Here is a 16265-nt window from a genome sequence, read left to right as displayed (position 1 = left end):
CCTGCAGACAGACACACTACTGATGGCTGTGCCCAACAGGTCATTAAAGGCCTGGATCTTGGTTTTTATCCAGGGCGCTCAAAAGCCCAGACACTCAGACTTCTCACTCAGTCTCTCAAGAGCCCCGATCAGTCTCCATTGACTCTGTGAAGATCACAAGATCACTGGTAAAGTCAAGATCAGTGAAACTTTCCTCACCAACAGATGCCCCACAGCCGCTAGACCCCTCAATCCTGCCCAACATCCTGTCCATGTAAGCATTGAAAAGAGTAGGAGCAAGAACACATCCCTGATGATCCCTAGAATCTGAGAACTGGGAAGAACACAGAGGTTCTGCCTCCACCCTGCACAGCACTCACAGTACCAGTGTACTAACCAGCCATGATGTCCAGCAACTTCGGGGGGGATCTCAGAAGTCTCAGGATGTCCCACAGTGTAGCTCAATCAAGGTGAACGCTTTACAAAAATTAACAAAGGCTGAAAAAAAAATCTCTGTCAATATTTTCATTTGCGCTCAATGACAGCCCTCGGTGCCAAAATATAGTCAGTGGTAGACTTCTTCGGTGTAAAACCATACTGCTCCAGTCACTGGTAGATGAGCAAGTGATCACGAATCTAGTTGAGGATGACCCTAGCCTTGACATTACCTTGCACTGAAAGCAGTGTTATCCCTCTGTAGTTGCAGCAATCCAGGTGATCGCCCTTCCCTTTCCAGATCGGTACAAGAAGTCCTATTTTCCAGCCATTTGGGATGATGCCCATCACCCAGTTGGAGGAAAATATTGATTGCAATGCCAGTAAGACAGCCGTACCACCTGCTTGGAGATATTCACCCCGGATACCACAGATCCCTGTGGCCTTCCCTACCCCCAGTTGACTCACCACCTGTGCAATCTCAGTGAGATGTTATGGTTCACACATAATGGATCAGCCTCAAGAGCTGTAGACCCAAAAATGACCAACGTCCTAGATGGAGGATCAACCTTAAACAGCTATACAAAGTATCCAGCCCAGCAAGTCACAAGTGTAGTGTCATGCTGTTCTAAGACTGTTACATCACCCGCCCTGATCTCGACTCTCTGAGGAACAGATTTGGGTATGAATAAAAAAAATTCTTTGATTCCTCTGAAAGCAAGATACGTGTCACTAGAATATAATTGGTGTGTCATTTGCTCAGATTTCATTGACAAATGCCTCCTTATTTGCCCTCTGAGCCCTCGCAGCCGTCCTTCTCAGCTCCCGGTACAAACCAGGGTTGCCATAAAGTTATGCACTGCGACTCGTCTCGATAATATCCAGCGTGCCCTGCGAGAAGAAACACCTCCTTCAGGGAACACCAGCAAAAGCAACACAACACTCCTCAGCAACCTTCAGGATCTTGTCACGGAAAAATCAGCAGTCACACCCAAGCCTGCAATTTCCTCACACAAATTGCATGCAAACTCATCAGAAACAGCCTGATCGTGGCGACTGGCCAGATCCAGCCTCATTCTCCTAGTAGGTGGTAGCCTACTGGACCTGAGCTGAATCTTCAGAGCAGCAACAACAAGTCTGTGGTCAAAATTCAGAAACTGGGCACTTCTGTAGACCCTGCAGTTCTGTAGGACCCTCCAACATCTGGACATGAGGATGTGATCGATCTCTTTTGCCGCACTTCCAGTATTGTAGTACCAAGTACCAAGATGTGGCTCGGGGCACTGGAACCATTCAGTGTGACTTGGGGTGCCCATACCTTCAATAGAATCATATAAATATGTAATTATGCATGTTTGCCATGCCATCCTTATACACAGATTGAACAGGACGCAGTGAAACATTCCTACATGAAAGATGGCCTTCTAGAAGGTGACTGGAATGGAATCATTGCCACGGAAACCCTAGGGGCCACTGCAGATGATCACTGGGGTAACCATAAGCCACACAGCTAGCGACCACTGCTAACCAGCTCGCTACGGGATCACTTCACCTGCTTGAATGAGCCGAGCTCGTTATTGATTGCGCTACTCAGCTAACTGGGTTGTGGGTTAATAAATGACACCCCCCCACCCCCCCACACACACACACACACATACACACACACACACACGCACACTGCCCCAACTAGCTTCCAATATGCCGCTTTTACCCATTTTCAGCGATTTTGTGGCGGCATGCTATCTGTAACCCCGTGCCATTTCCTGTTTCACTTTGGACAGATAAATGAGGCCTGTGCCCGCCCGTCTGGGCCAAGATGGGCTGTTTATATAAACGCCGGAATCGATATCCGGATCAATGGCGGTGGGACAGAAAGTGATTGATGTGACAGGCTGCAGGCTGAGGCTGGGGGGGCAGACATGATGTGTACCCCCCCCACCCCCAGGGAGCTTATGATGCCCATCTCCTGTGGCTGGTGAGGCCCAAGGTCACCCAAGGAGAATGGTTCCTCTGAGGTGAGGCCTGCTTTGGCTGGTGGATCAATGCCAGAATCCAGAGGTCCACGAGTTTGTTTGCTCTGCATCATAAAAAAATCTGCTGCAGCAGATTCAGGTCCCAGCTTAGAACCACTTGGACTTGGCTGTTTTTCCATGGGTGTTTCTTTTTGGTTTGAGTGTGGGTCACCGAAGGTGAATCTAGTTTCAGAGTTTTTTGCATTTTGAGATCGTAAAGTCTGTTTCGTGTTTTTTCTACTATAGGTAGAAATTTTCACTAGATACTTTGCAAATGGAGTAACAGTCAACTGGCTCCAAGCAGTCATTCAGTGTTAGAAGAAGTAGGGGGAAGGACATTTGGGATCAGAACCCCCATCAGCAAAGAGCAGGAGGAATAAGACCTGGCCAAAACACTGACAATTGGATTTAACCAGTAGGAGCATGAAGAACCTGGGGGGGGGGGGGGTTGTAACAATACTGTCAGGTAAAATGTTGTCTTTCTTAAAAACCATAAATGCTGTTTTTTATTGGGGGGGAGGACCACCACTGGAATGCAGGTACATTGCTTTCGTGCCCTTACAGACCCTTACTCAAACTGCATATAAGTACATCACGACCTGGATCGCACACCATCTCCACAGCTTCTTTGCTGCAGCCATCTGGCTCCTAACGAAACTTGAATAGTACCTCAGAAATCCCCTCACCCAGGTACAATTACCCATCATTCCTTGCCTGATATTTTAACTCCATGGTTTAATTGCACTATTGGTCAATTTGCAGTCCAACAGTGAACAACTTTCAGCAATTTTTCACTGTCATTCTGTTCTACATTGGTAGGACTTGCACATTGTTCCTTGCATTCAGGTTTTCCTTGCACTAGCAGCCATTTCTGCACATGCTTCACTGGTGTTGTTTATTGTTTTCCCAATTCCCTTTTTTAGATGCAGGATGCAGGAATGTATCACAACACGCCCAAAAAGTGCCTCGGATCAACTCTGCTGTGACAGGCACCATATAAAAAAAAAACTTGAATTGAATTAAGACATCTTACACTTTGTGTTTGATAAATTCGTCTTCAGTTAATTTGTCATTTTGTCCTTTAATTCATGTTTGGCACCAGACCATACACAATTCTGGTATGTTTGTACATACTGGCAATAAAGTGTCTGCATTCTTCTGAGTTCTTCTAGAAAAAAAAGCCCACTCTGTCGGAATCCAGAATGTGTGCAATGCCCCCCCCCCCAGCCTGGACCAAAGCTGTGAGATTTTGGTGGTCTCAGAGAAGGTGATCTATGGTCACCATCACTGTAATTTAAACAACCCCCCCCCCCCCAGAAGACAACTGACGTAGATCTATACATATATGTACATGTGCTGTGTTTGTACCTGTAGTGTTTGCATGGCAGAAGCAAATGCTTAGTAGAAATCTGATAGCTGGTTCATTGGCTCTGCTGTCAATCACTCATGGTACCCCCCCAACCCCTCCTAGCAGTGCACATGCTGTTCCTGCTCAGTCAATACCATGAATAATGCAGCAGTTTACATGCACTTAGCACCCCCACTGGGTGGGTCAGTGAAATCCTGAACTGTTTCTCCGCTTCTCCACGTTTCAGCTATCCTGCCCACTTTTACAATAACACTCCATGGGATTGAGTTGTAGATTTTCTTAAGATTTTCATCAGCTTCCAATTGGCAAAAATGCCAATTTCCAAGTACGAGGTCTGGGACAGCAAATAGACACTTCTCTTAAAAAAAACTTCATAACTTAGTTCTGTTAGTTCCTGATTAACTTGTTGGCTCTACCTATTTTGTGGCACATAATCCTGCACTGTACTAGGCAGTGCCATCATTGTATTTAACTGCGGCCAGCTGTGAAAGTGTTTCAGTCATGATACAGTAGACACTGAGGTTCACAGTCTGAACCTGGGGGTTAGCGATACCAATGAGTGCCATTCGGCCTTAGAGACCGGGGAGGCCTAACAGTCTGAACCTGGGGATTAGCGATACCAATGTGTGCCATTTGTCCTTAGAGACCGGGGAGGCCTAACAGTCTGAACCTGAGGATTAGCGATACCAATGAGTGCCATTTGGCCTTAGAGACCGGGGAGGCCTAACAGTCTGAACCTCGGGATTAGTGATACCAATGAGTGCCATTCGGCCTTAGAGACCGGGGAGGCCTAACAGTCTGAACCTTGGGATTAGCGATACCAATGCGTGCCATTCGGCCTTAGAGCCCAGGGAGACCTAACAGTCTGAACCTGGGGATTAGAGATACCAATGTGTGCCATTCGGCCTTAGAGACCGGCGAGGCCTAACAGTCTGAACCTGGGGATTAGAGATACCAATGTGTGCCATTCGACCTTAGAGCCCAGGGAGACCTAACAGTCTGAACCTGGGGATTAGAGATACCAATGTGTGCCATTCGGCCTAGAGACCGGCGAGGCCTAACAGTCTGAACCTGGGGATTAGAGATACCAATGTGTGCCATTCGGCCTTAGAGACCGGCGAGGCCTAACAGTCTGAACCTGGGGATTAGAGATACCAATGTGTGCCATTCGGCCTTAGAGACCGGCGAGGCCTAACAGTCTGAACCTGGGGATTAGAGATACCAATGCGTGCCATTCGGCCTTAGAGCCCAGGGAGACCTAACAGTCTGAACCTGGGGATTAGAGATACCAATGTGTGCCATTCGGCCTTAGAGACCGGCGAGGCCTAACAGTCTGAACCTTGGGATTAGCGATACCAATGCGTGCCATTCGGCCTTAGAGCCCAGGGAGACCTAACAGTCTGAACCTGGGGATTAGAGATACCAATGTGTGCCATTCGGCCTTAGAGACCGGCGAGGCCTAACAGTCTGAACCTTGGGATTAGCGATACCAATGCGTGCCATTCGGCCTTAGAGCCCAGGGAGACCTAACAGTCTGAACCTGGGGATTAGAGATACCAATGTGTGCCATTCGGCCTTAGAGACCGGCGAGACCTAACAGTCTGAACCTGGGGATTAGAGATACCAATGTGTGCCATTCGGCCTTAGAGACCGGCGAGGCCTATCAGTCTGAACCTGGGGATTAGCGATACCTACATGTTCCATGGAAGAAAGTAGGTCCCAAACTAGAAGCTGTAGCAAGTGAAGGAGGGATTTAGCACAGAGTTTCATGTTTGGCCATTGATATGCATGTGGATGTGTGAGTGAGGGCTCGTGCATCTGAATATGAGCTGGTTGGGGGTGACAATCCATGTGGGGATACACCAGTGTTGTATTATTTACCAAGATGACCCCCAAATATTGGCTGTGTCTGCTGGGTCTCCCGCAGACGCTGAGCGGGCTGTCTGATGTGAAGTCCAGGGCTACGGCTAGGGCTATGTCCCCATCATCCTTTGCAAGCCATTGGGGATGGCACAGAGTGGGCAAATGAGCTACAAGCAGCCCGAGCACTCACAAGTGACCATCAAAAGCCTGTAATGGGTGGTGCTGGGGGGTTATTAATCTGAAGGGTATTACAGTAAGTATTTGTCATTTATGAGTATGTACCTAATTAGCACAATGGGTACAGTGACTGCTGCTTAGGGCTCTCAGAGGGCCCTCTGCCTGCACCAGAGCACCTTCCTTATCTTGAAGACAAAACAGATAAGGACAGACAAGAGGAAGGAACAACTCGGAGACCAAAATTAAGATAACGAAAAAGCATGGTATAACAAAGCATAATTCACATAATTCACCCCACATTACACTGAGGGCACATTTAACCACAGTCCATCAGTCCACTCTGCTAGTGATGTTGCTTTTCTACAACCCCCCCCCCCGCCATGCTATTACTCTTACATCCCTACAATGTGCCTCCCAGACCAACTGACATATCTCCAGATTTTTGCCAATGGCTGGATTTTTTTTTTTATCTACATGCCCTCTAATGTGGATGTAACAAAGTCAAGTGAGCCAACAACAACAAAGTCAGTCATTTAACTGCCCCCTTCCAGGGTTATCATACCTTCCACTCTGTTAACTGCCCCTCGCCCCTTCGCACTGACAGAAGATCCTCCCTCTCATGCTTCTAAGGGACTTTTTCCACATTACATAGTGGGTCGGCTTATTGCTGCTGAATCCGTGCAAGTCAGCGTCATGTTCCAGATGCTGGTATGTATATTTTTCAGAGGCAGACTGATAAATCCCATCACTGCTGGCCTCACTGCTCCAGAGCTGTATTTGGTCAGTGGTTATGGTGGTGGTGGTGGTGGGGGGGTCCTTTTAGGTCCTTTTGAGAGGGAGATCTCAACCTGAATGCCAGCAGGCTGCCATGTGACTTATCACAGAGTGCCCAGCTCCTCAAAGAAAGCAGACGACTTCAAAACAATTGAGTGAGTATGCAGATCTGGGCGGGCAGCGAGAGCTCCTCCGGGGAGCAGGCAGGAGACGCTCACGCTGCAGATGAGGCCAGCCCAGAGCACACACACACACACACACACACTTTTGTGTAAGCATCCAGGACTCATCCAGCCATTTCCAGGGATCTTGGGGCGTCATGGTAACGATTCTGTTAGGTAGTGTGTTGGGGACAGTCTGTGTCTGCACCTTGATCATGCTTTTCTCACAGGCCACTTTATAGTATCGTCTGCCATGTACAGTCTGTATTTCACCCTGACACAGGGACCTCAGGGAGTCTGTATACCAGACGCCGGCTGTGTAATGCTCCCACCTGCCTTTTGTTGCATCTGTCCATCCTCCTGCTTGTTCTTGGACTCGCCTACACACAGAGATACACGTACATGTACGAACACCCTCCTGTGTGCCAGACTGTTAGCCACGCCCCCCTGATTGTCAATTTACTGGCATCCAGTGTCTATTGGCCAGCCCTGCTGTCTGTCAGCCTGTTAGCCCCACCTCCCCCCTTTTCGGCATGCAGCGGCCGTCTCTGTGAGAGATTCTGCCAGCAGTGACAGGCATCCCCTCCCCCCATCATTCTCTGCTTTTATTACCCGCTTAGCGTCACGCCTTCTGATTGCCCTCATTTCCCCTGGTTGCCTGTCACCCCCCCCCCCCCCCCCACTCCCCTGTCACCAGGGGTTTTGTTACTTGCCTGCCACAGACCTGTGGAAAGCTGCTCTGGCTGAAACTAGAGATTCGGTTTGATCCGGCTGAGCACCATAGTGATGGGCCGGCTCAGAGGAGGGTGAGAAGAACGTTAGCTTTGACGCTAACCGGAGCGCGAAGACACATGGCCATCCAGATGTTCAGGGCTAATCTGCTTAATGGAGCATTAGCCACATTAGTATGGGCAGGTTAGTCCTAAGAGACGACCTCAGAGGGCTTTGTGACGAGCATCCCTGATTCTTCTTGAGGCTTGTCCAGCCATGAGACATGTCATAAAGCTGGTGCATTATAAGACACGCCTGGTAATCCTTAGGGCTGGTCACCGTGTCCTTTTGTATGTATTAAAGTGTGTGTGACATCTCAGTATGGGCTTTTTCATGGGGGATTTTTTCAGACTGCCGTTTCCCGGATTTGCTCGGAATTCCGGCAGCGGGCCGTGGGAGCATCGTGCGGTTGTCATGGTGATGCTGGCTGGTGTTCCCACTCTGCCTTGTTTTTAAGCAAAGGCTGTGTGTAAGGGGGGTGTGTCTGCTGAGGGCCAATCCCGTCAGCTCCAGGGACCAAAAGCTCTTACAGTAACACCCTATTGTGTCAGTTTTCCCGAAAGTGGATAAATGCGAGGACTTTCACACGTCCTAGAAGTCGGATGTCTGGAAAAACCCGGTACGGCCGTCTGGTGAGTCCTCCGGTGTGAGAACAACACGCCCCCCCCCCACTACCCAGACCACACACACTGTATCAAAGAAGGCCAGCACACAGAGGACACGGTGTTCCATCCGGATTGTCACTGACCAGCCCATGACTGGTCCTGTGTTCTGGCACATTCATTTTGGATTCTGAGGCAGGTAGCCAGTAAAGCAACACCCTGTAACGGGGCCCAGGTGCACCGTGCGCCATGGGGGGTCTGTCAGTGTCTGTGCCGGCATCAGTAGGGAAAAACCCACACCTGCTTCCGTTTCTAAAATTAAAAAATGAGTATCTAGCTTTACAAATCTAGAATTTGATGGTGGGATTCCCACCCGTATTTCTCATTGCCTACAGGGACCTAGTGCGAAAGAAGGGGGAATGGGGGGTGAACGGCGGGGGCCCAAAGGGGCCTGCATCATGTTCGGTGTGTTTGTTCCTACACATGCATCTGTGAGCAAACAACGCTACATCGCAGGCAGATGTGTGTGACACAGCTTGAGGGTGCGACACATTCCAGATCCTTGCAGATGAAAATGTCCACGTATTTACAATTCTTCTCCATTTCTGAAATGGCTCTTGTTACTTTGACGAAAGAGAACGTCAGTCTTATTGTGCCACTGTGGCCCTCTGCCACCTCTCTACTTCTGTCCCGGTGAGAGAGACAGAGAGGCATTGGGGCTTTGAGAGGGACAGTTCTACTCCTGGCCAGCAGAGGGCTCCCGGGGAGCTGTGAAGGGGAGGGTGTGGCTCCTTATTCAGGTCAATGAGTTCCTTGTGTGATGAACAGAGCGGTTCTTCTAAAGCCACACAGGCTCCCTGTTCACAAACTCAATACTTTCATTATGAAAACTGCTCTGTTTACTCTGCACACTGTTGTTCTGGACAAATTCAGCAGCAGCCTGATCACAATTCATGAGGAGTTGGGGGAGGCATTAAAACTGTGGGGGGGGGGAGGGGTTAACAGCATGGCGGGCTAACGCAGCATTTCACGGAGCCAGACCACCACATATAACAACAACCCAGGGATGCTTTAAACGAGAGGCTCTCTCCCTCCCTTCTCCCGTCCTATCCGGAGCGTATCCAGTTCCGGGTTCGGTGCGCCAGGGCAGGGCCGGCCTCCGAGGCTCAGGTTTCCCAGAGGTGAGCGGGGGCCGTGCGGAGATGTGGGGGTCATGTTACATTGTGCCTCGCTGCGCCATGGCCGGGCGGGTGAGGCGGGATCAGGCTACTCCCCCCCCCAAGAAGATGCTACATGGGCTGGCATGGCCGAGGCGCTCGCTCCAGTACTCTGATTCCGCAGAAGTTAACTCTGTTTGTGCAGATGCCTTCATCGATGACATCTACATGGGGGTGGGGTGGAGGGGGAGGGGATTTTCCTCCTCCTGTTGTAAAAACAAAACAGCACAAATGTACAATTACACAGTCACTTTGGGGTGTGGCTTCTGCTCCCTCCGCGCTCCGGCAGAAGGCCGCTCCTGCGTCTGCTGCCAGAAAGCGATATGAAGGCCGTAATGTTGTAACTGGACATGAACTCCATCCTTTACATCTAAATAAGGCCTGCCTAAGTTTCACATTTCCCGGAATGCACTCTCTCTGAATAAGGAGATACCAAGAAGGTTTGTTTACTTAATGATCCAATAGCATCCTGAGATTTTTAAGTAAGCTTTGCCACGGTTATTAAATAGATTCGTTTTACATCCATCGTTATTCTCGCTTCCTCCGTTCCTGTCTCCCTGTGGGCTATATTTGGAAGAAGCAGGGAAATCAGTGAGGATCAGCAACATGTCTGCACTAGTGAGCCGCACGTGGATGTCGTTTCTTCAGCAGTAGAGTTCCCATTGGCTGGTTGGACCTCCACAATGCCACACGGCGGCTGTCCCGGGGTCGTGGGTCTTAAAAATAAAACCTGAAACAGGGGAGGCATGTTAATTAAAATGGAAGAGTGTGAAATCTTACTTAACCAAATCTTACTAACGTATCACTGGAGGTTAAAGGTTACACCCCATAAGGCTGTGGGAGGCAGATGGGGTCATGTCAGAGGTTAGAGGTCACAGTGGGCAGTGGAGGGGGAGACATGTTGTGGATAGGGTACTATGATGTCCAAAAACACGCCCCCAGACGTTTCACTGGCAGAGTGTCATAAATATCCTTCGGTGCCAGATTTCAGCTGGAAACACTGGCGGGCTGTGCCCTCTGTGGGACCCGTAAGACCCGGCAGCCATAAAACCCCCAGAGGCATGCTGACCCCAAGCTTTATCGCTCTGTATCACAGCTGAATGTGGCCACTGTGTCCCGGGGCGTGTGGGGTTGCGTACGGCGAAGGACTGACGTTGACAGGGGGGGCCGTGGAATAGCCAGAATTTGCTCACAAACCTCAGGCAAACACAGCCGACAGCTCCAATAACTCGGGGCTTGTTAACCTGCTGATATTTTCTATTACCTCAGACAGAGCCTAGTGAAAGTGCCCTTAAAACAGCAGAAGGAACAGCTCTCACATTGTCGACGGCGGGGGCTCTGAACAGCCCCCATCTTGTTGGGAGGGTCCCAGGCGGGCAGGACATGACAGATGAGGCCTCTGACTCCACGCCCTGCCGGACCCGTCCGGTCAGAATCGCCGCTTGTTCCTTCGTGGGCAAAGCCAGACTCCAGCAGGCTGTTTTTTGGTCTGCTTCTGCAAGTGGGATTTGCGGCGTTATGAAATGCCATAAGCGAGAGACAGGAACACCTCGCAGGGGCCTCGCTGTGCCTGCATCAGGAAGGTGACAGAGGCATTTCTGGGACCTTGTCCAAGCTGTGCACTCAGTCACCCCCCCCCCCCGCACCCTGCTCTCCTCTTTGCCTTTCTTTTGCTCCGAGGCTCCGAGACCAGGGGTTAGGAAAACTCAGGGCAGGCAGCAAATGGGCTCTGTGTTTCTGGAACAAAGGGCCTTCTTCCTGGGGAAGAGAGCCGCATTTCCGGCGTGAGATCATTGCGCTGGAGAGGAGAGACGAAGCAGACGGCTGCACAGGATCGTCGTGGGGGACTGGGGGGTGGGTGCTGGCCAGCCCGAGTTTGTCGCGGCCTGGTGCAGTGGGATGCAGCTGGCCCAGCGAACATTGACCACTGTTTTTCTGCATCTCAGCAAGTGGTGGAGAAGGGGGCTGGGGTGGAGGACGAGGAAGGGGGCTGGGGAGGAGGACGAGGAAGGGGGCTGGGGAGGAGTACGAGGAGGAGGCTAGGGTGGAGGATGAGAAGGAGGCTGGGGAGGAGGACGAGGAAGAGCCTGGGTGGAGGATGAGAAGGGGGCTGGGGAGGAGTACGAGGAGGAGGCTAGGGTGGAGGGTGAGGAGGGGCCTGGGGAGGAGGATGAGGAGGAGCCTGGGTGGAGGATGAGAAGGGGGCTGGGGAGGACGAAGAGAGTTGGTTTTGTTTGTCTGGCTTCTTGGCTTTCGGTGGTTTAGTGGATGGAGAGTAGAGGTTTGGAAGAGAGCAGCTGGAGACAGAAGGGAAAAAATCATATTGAACAGACTGCAGGTGCAGGTGGATGATGGAGGGATGGAAGTATGATTGAGTGAATGGAGGGATAGAGGGAGGGATGAATGGGTGTACTGTGTGTTATCATAATTCTTCTTAATGAATAATGATGGAAACCTGGGAGACTTCTGAGCCAGTCATGGATTGTTCATAAGAAACACAAAAAGCACTTGGTCAAGCACAAAGCGGATCATACATGGTGACGAGAGCACAGCTAGCCAGTGCTCAGTGGTCTCCTTTATTGCAGTGCTGTGTGTCGTTTTTTGAATTTTGGACACCTGGGTGAAGAGGGTAAGAGTTACGCCTGCATCCTGATTAAAGTCGAGTGGCTGAGGGTTGCTGTGCAAGGATGCATTTTGTCTCCTGGCTGTAATTTTCACGGATGTGCTATCAAAGTGCATCCACAGTTGGACATCCGGAAAGGAGGGCAACAGGGCCATGGCGTCCACAGAAAACAGTAGGTTGAGGGGAAGGAGTCTGTCCCCCATGAAGGAGATTAAATACCGGGATCCTATTCATGCGAGAGGCAAGAGGCGATTAGAGATTAACAGATGACTGTGAAGTGAGTTAAGTCGTAAAATGAGACACACTTTACTGATCTACGTCCCCATTCTCACTTATGGTCATGAGCTGTGGGTAATGACTGGAAGAACAGGGCGGTAAAGACAAGTGCCTGAAACTGGGGGTACTGGGTGTTGGGGAAGGAGTCGCAGAGATCGAAAACAGCCAGCTGAGGTGCCTCTTATAAAGATCCTACCTGGATGGTTCCCAAGGGACACAAGCCACTGGGCAGATGCTTGGGGCAAGCCCAGGACATGCAGCAGGGAGGAAATCTCTCAGGGATGTTTGGGGATCCCCTAGAGAGAGCTAGAGCCTGTCGATATGAATCTGCTCCGCATGATGCCACCGTGACCCTCACCAGGAGAAGTATTGTGATGGTGATAATGATGAGGATGATGAGGATGATGATGATTAAGATGATGCTGAATATCATGATGATTAATATTATTCCCAGTGACCCTGCACTGGATAAATGGCTATTGGAAATGCATGGATTACTCTCATCACTGTTATTAATCTAGCTCTCAGGAGTCCGAACAATGAGGAAGAACAGCCTTTGGCCCCCGGGCTCCTTCCTTGAGGCCCCGTTAGGCTGTCTGTGCGAGGCGGCTTGGGCACCTATCCCTTTGCAAATGATGGATGAAGCTCACAAACACAGACAGCCAGACGCCAGGTCCCCAGTCCAACCTGGTTGGGGGGGATGGTGGGGTGGGCAAACGAGGAGACGGGGGCTGAGCGGCGGGTTAACGAGGACAGCAGCGTGTCTGCAGGTGGCAGGGGGCCACCTGAGAAACAGGCTGTGAGATAAAGGCCATTAGGGTCCCGGTGTGGTACAGGAGATAGACGGGTGGGGGTGGGGGGGTCCTGCCACTGAATCACCCACACAACACAGAGAAGAGAGAGAATAACCACACACACATACAGGCTGCCTGATCACATGTACACACATATGCGCACTCACACACACACAGGTTTGTAATTATGTCTTTGTGGGGACTCTCCGTTCATTTCTATGGGAAAAACTCTAGTCCCACCATAGCAACCTTAGCCCCTACCCAGTGCTAACCTTAACCATAAATAACCAAAGAAAGTATGAGATTTTTTGCATTTTTAGTTTATTGATTGCAGTCTTTGTGGTGACCTGAAAAAAGTTCCCCATAACATCAATATAACAGGTTTTTATCACACTGGGGGGAACATTTGGTCCCCACAATGTAAAATGACCCTAATCCACAGACACACACACGCACAAATGCACATGCAACCACCTTCCATCACCTGCAGCCCAGATGTGGAACAAAGGCAGCACTTTGATATTGCGCCCGTTGATTTAGGATTACCGCTCGGCATTGGCGAGACTCGCCTCCGTCGCAATTTGCTTTACTGTCGACACTGCCGAATTTATGGGCCGGCCTAGATGGGGATCGATGGAGGGGGATGTGCGTGCCGCGGCTGGGCCATGGCACTCTGTCACTGTCCCCGGACAGTGGCTCTGCCCTGGGAGCGAGGAGAATGCCGCCGAGGAGAGGATAGTAACCTAAAGAAATACCGGTGGAGGACAGGAGATGGTGCAACCTCAGGAGCAGGGCGGCGGTGGCATGGGGGAGGAGAGGCGGCTGCGATCGATGCTCTGCAGCTGCGTTATTAATACGCGGTGCTTAGAAAAAGTCAATAATGTCCAGGTCTTGGCGACACCGAGAAAACGGCTGCAAACCGGTGACAAATTACAAAGATCCATAATCTCTTAAGAACCACAATGAATTCAGGTCTGCTGAGCTCTAAAGAAAAGACACACACCCACACACACATGCACAGATAGACACAGACACAGACAGACAGAGATACACACAGACACAGACAGACACAGATACACACAGACACAGACAGACACAGACAGACACAGACAGATACAGATACACACAGACACAGATACACACACAAAGATACAAACACAGACACAGATACACACAGACACAGATAGACACAGACACAGACAGACAGAGATACACACAGACACAGAAAGACACAGACAGACACAGACAGACACAGATACACACAGACACAGACAGACACAGACAGACACAGACAGATACAGATACACACAGACACAGATACACACAGACACAGATAGACACAGACAGACACAGATACACACAGACAGACACATATAGACAGACACAGACAGACACAGATAGACACAGACAGACACAGATAGACAGACACAGATAGACACAGACACAGATACACACAGACACAGATAGACAGACACAGATACACACAGACACAGACAGACACAGATACACACAGACACAGATACACACAGACACAGACAGACACAGATACACACAGACACATGCAAATGCACACACACACTTCAGCAGCAAACGTGGGCGAGGAGGTGCCAGTCTGCTGAGATGCATTAACCCCCCCCCCCCCATGCGGCGCCCCCGCCTGCTGGGTGCTGAGGCATTACTAATGCCTCCCTCCCTGTACCCTGAAGCCTTTAAATGTGTGAGTATTAAAGGCGCTGAGATTTCACTCAATGCGTAGCAGCTCACTGGGGGGTCATTAACAGCTCCGCGCTGGCCGAGGGGGGGGGGGGGGGGGCTGCCAGGGGGGCTCTCGACAGCAGACACCAATGATCAGAAACAACATCACTAACTTTTGTAAAGTGCAGAGAAAGTTAAACATGGGCAGAATTAATGCAGAAATGCAAACGGGTTTGTCTAGCAGACAATCACAGAGAGGATGCACCAGCTCGTTAAGCTGCATTTGGACCTGCTACTGGAAGCCAGGTGAAAATCCCAGAACGTAGACCAGCTCAGCCGGGCCCTGGCCAGCTTGTCATCCGTCCTGTAAATACATGACCACGTTGGGATTTCACCAAGCCCATGTAGCTCTCACTTACACAGTTAGTGACACTCCCACATGTACCAGGCCACTGAATAAAGTGGATTATTAAACATCCATCCCGGCATCTGTTTTGCATACTCGCTTGGGCTATGCAGGGTTGCAAGGTCCGGAGCCTGTCCCCGAAGTTATGTACACCAGGCACATTATTAAACAATTACAATCAAAAAGTAATCATGAGTGACCACAGTCAGAGTGCGTCCATGGAAAAAGGTCAGTTTCTGCGATCATCAGGGTTTCTGCTATGCTATAACATTCATGTCAGGCCTATCTGAGCATGACGCTAAGCTGGGGTTACCACCTAATCCATGTCAGGAAGGACACTATGAGCTAGGACAGTGTTCGGGAACTACCAGTTCGATTAAAAAGACCTGCATTTCACTTTAGCACTAACTCCTTGCCATGTGCTGATCAGTCTCCTATAATCATGCATGTGCCACTAATGAATTGAATTGTGAACGTAGTGATTAGTTGTCATTGTTGACACACACAGTGCACAACAACGAAATGTGTTCTCAGCATTTAACCCATATGTGACAATGTGACATAGCAGTGGGCAGCTAGTTCAGCACCAGGGGAGCAGTGCTGGGGGGGCAGTACCTTACTCAGGGTACCTCAGTGGTGCCTTGCTGGTCAGGAATACAAACCTGCAATCTTTCAATTACGAGTGCACTTCCCTAACCATTAGACCACCACTGCCCACAAAATCAGGGCAGAGCCTGAACGCAGTCCCCCACTACCAGACATTATGCAGTGGAGACTCCCACATTTGGGGAACTGGCATGTGTCAGCAGAGCCGCAGTGCAGTGGCTGGGCCTCACCCTGGGTGAATCACATTCGTGATCATGGTATCTCCCCTGCCAGGTAAGTATCTAATGTTAATGTGAAGCAGTTGGATGAGTCAGTCAAGGAAACAAACCAGTCAAAGCACAAGAACTATTTGGCCAAGCATTTCAGTTTTAAAGCAGCTTGTAAAGTCTGAAGTAGTTCATAGGGCCCCCCTGACATGGATTAGGTGGCCACCCTACACTGAGCGCCAGAGCTTGTGTGGAGTTTAAGGACAGCCAGTCATTTGCCAGTTTCCAGCTGATTGAAG

General features: G+C 50.2%; 1 non-coding gene across 1 annotated transcript; it reads right to left on the bottom strand.

Annotated features, from left to right (window-relative positions):
- Nucleotides 1–15877: 15877 nt before the first annotated feature.
- LOC125706138 (U1 spliceosomal RNA) lies at nucleotides 15878–16041 on the bottom strand. Its single transcript, XR_007381908.1, has one exon. It is a non-coding gene; the product is annotated as a U1 spliceosomal RNA (small nuclear RNA).
- Between the last annotated feature and the right edge of the window lie 224 nt (nucleotides 16042–16265).

This window comes from Brienomyrus brachyistius, chromosome 1 (genome assembly GCF_023856365.1).
Source record: "Brienomyrus brachyistius isolate T26 chromosome 1, BBRACH_0.4, whole genome shotgun sequence".
NCBI classification, from domain to species: Eukaryota; Metazoa; Chordata; class Actinopteri; order Osteoglossiformes; family Mormyridae; genus Brienomyrus; species Brienomyrus brachyistius.
The sequence above is the reverse complement of the archived record's forward strand: the minus strand, read 5'-3'. Positions and strand labels throughout refer to the sequence as shown.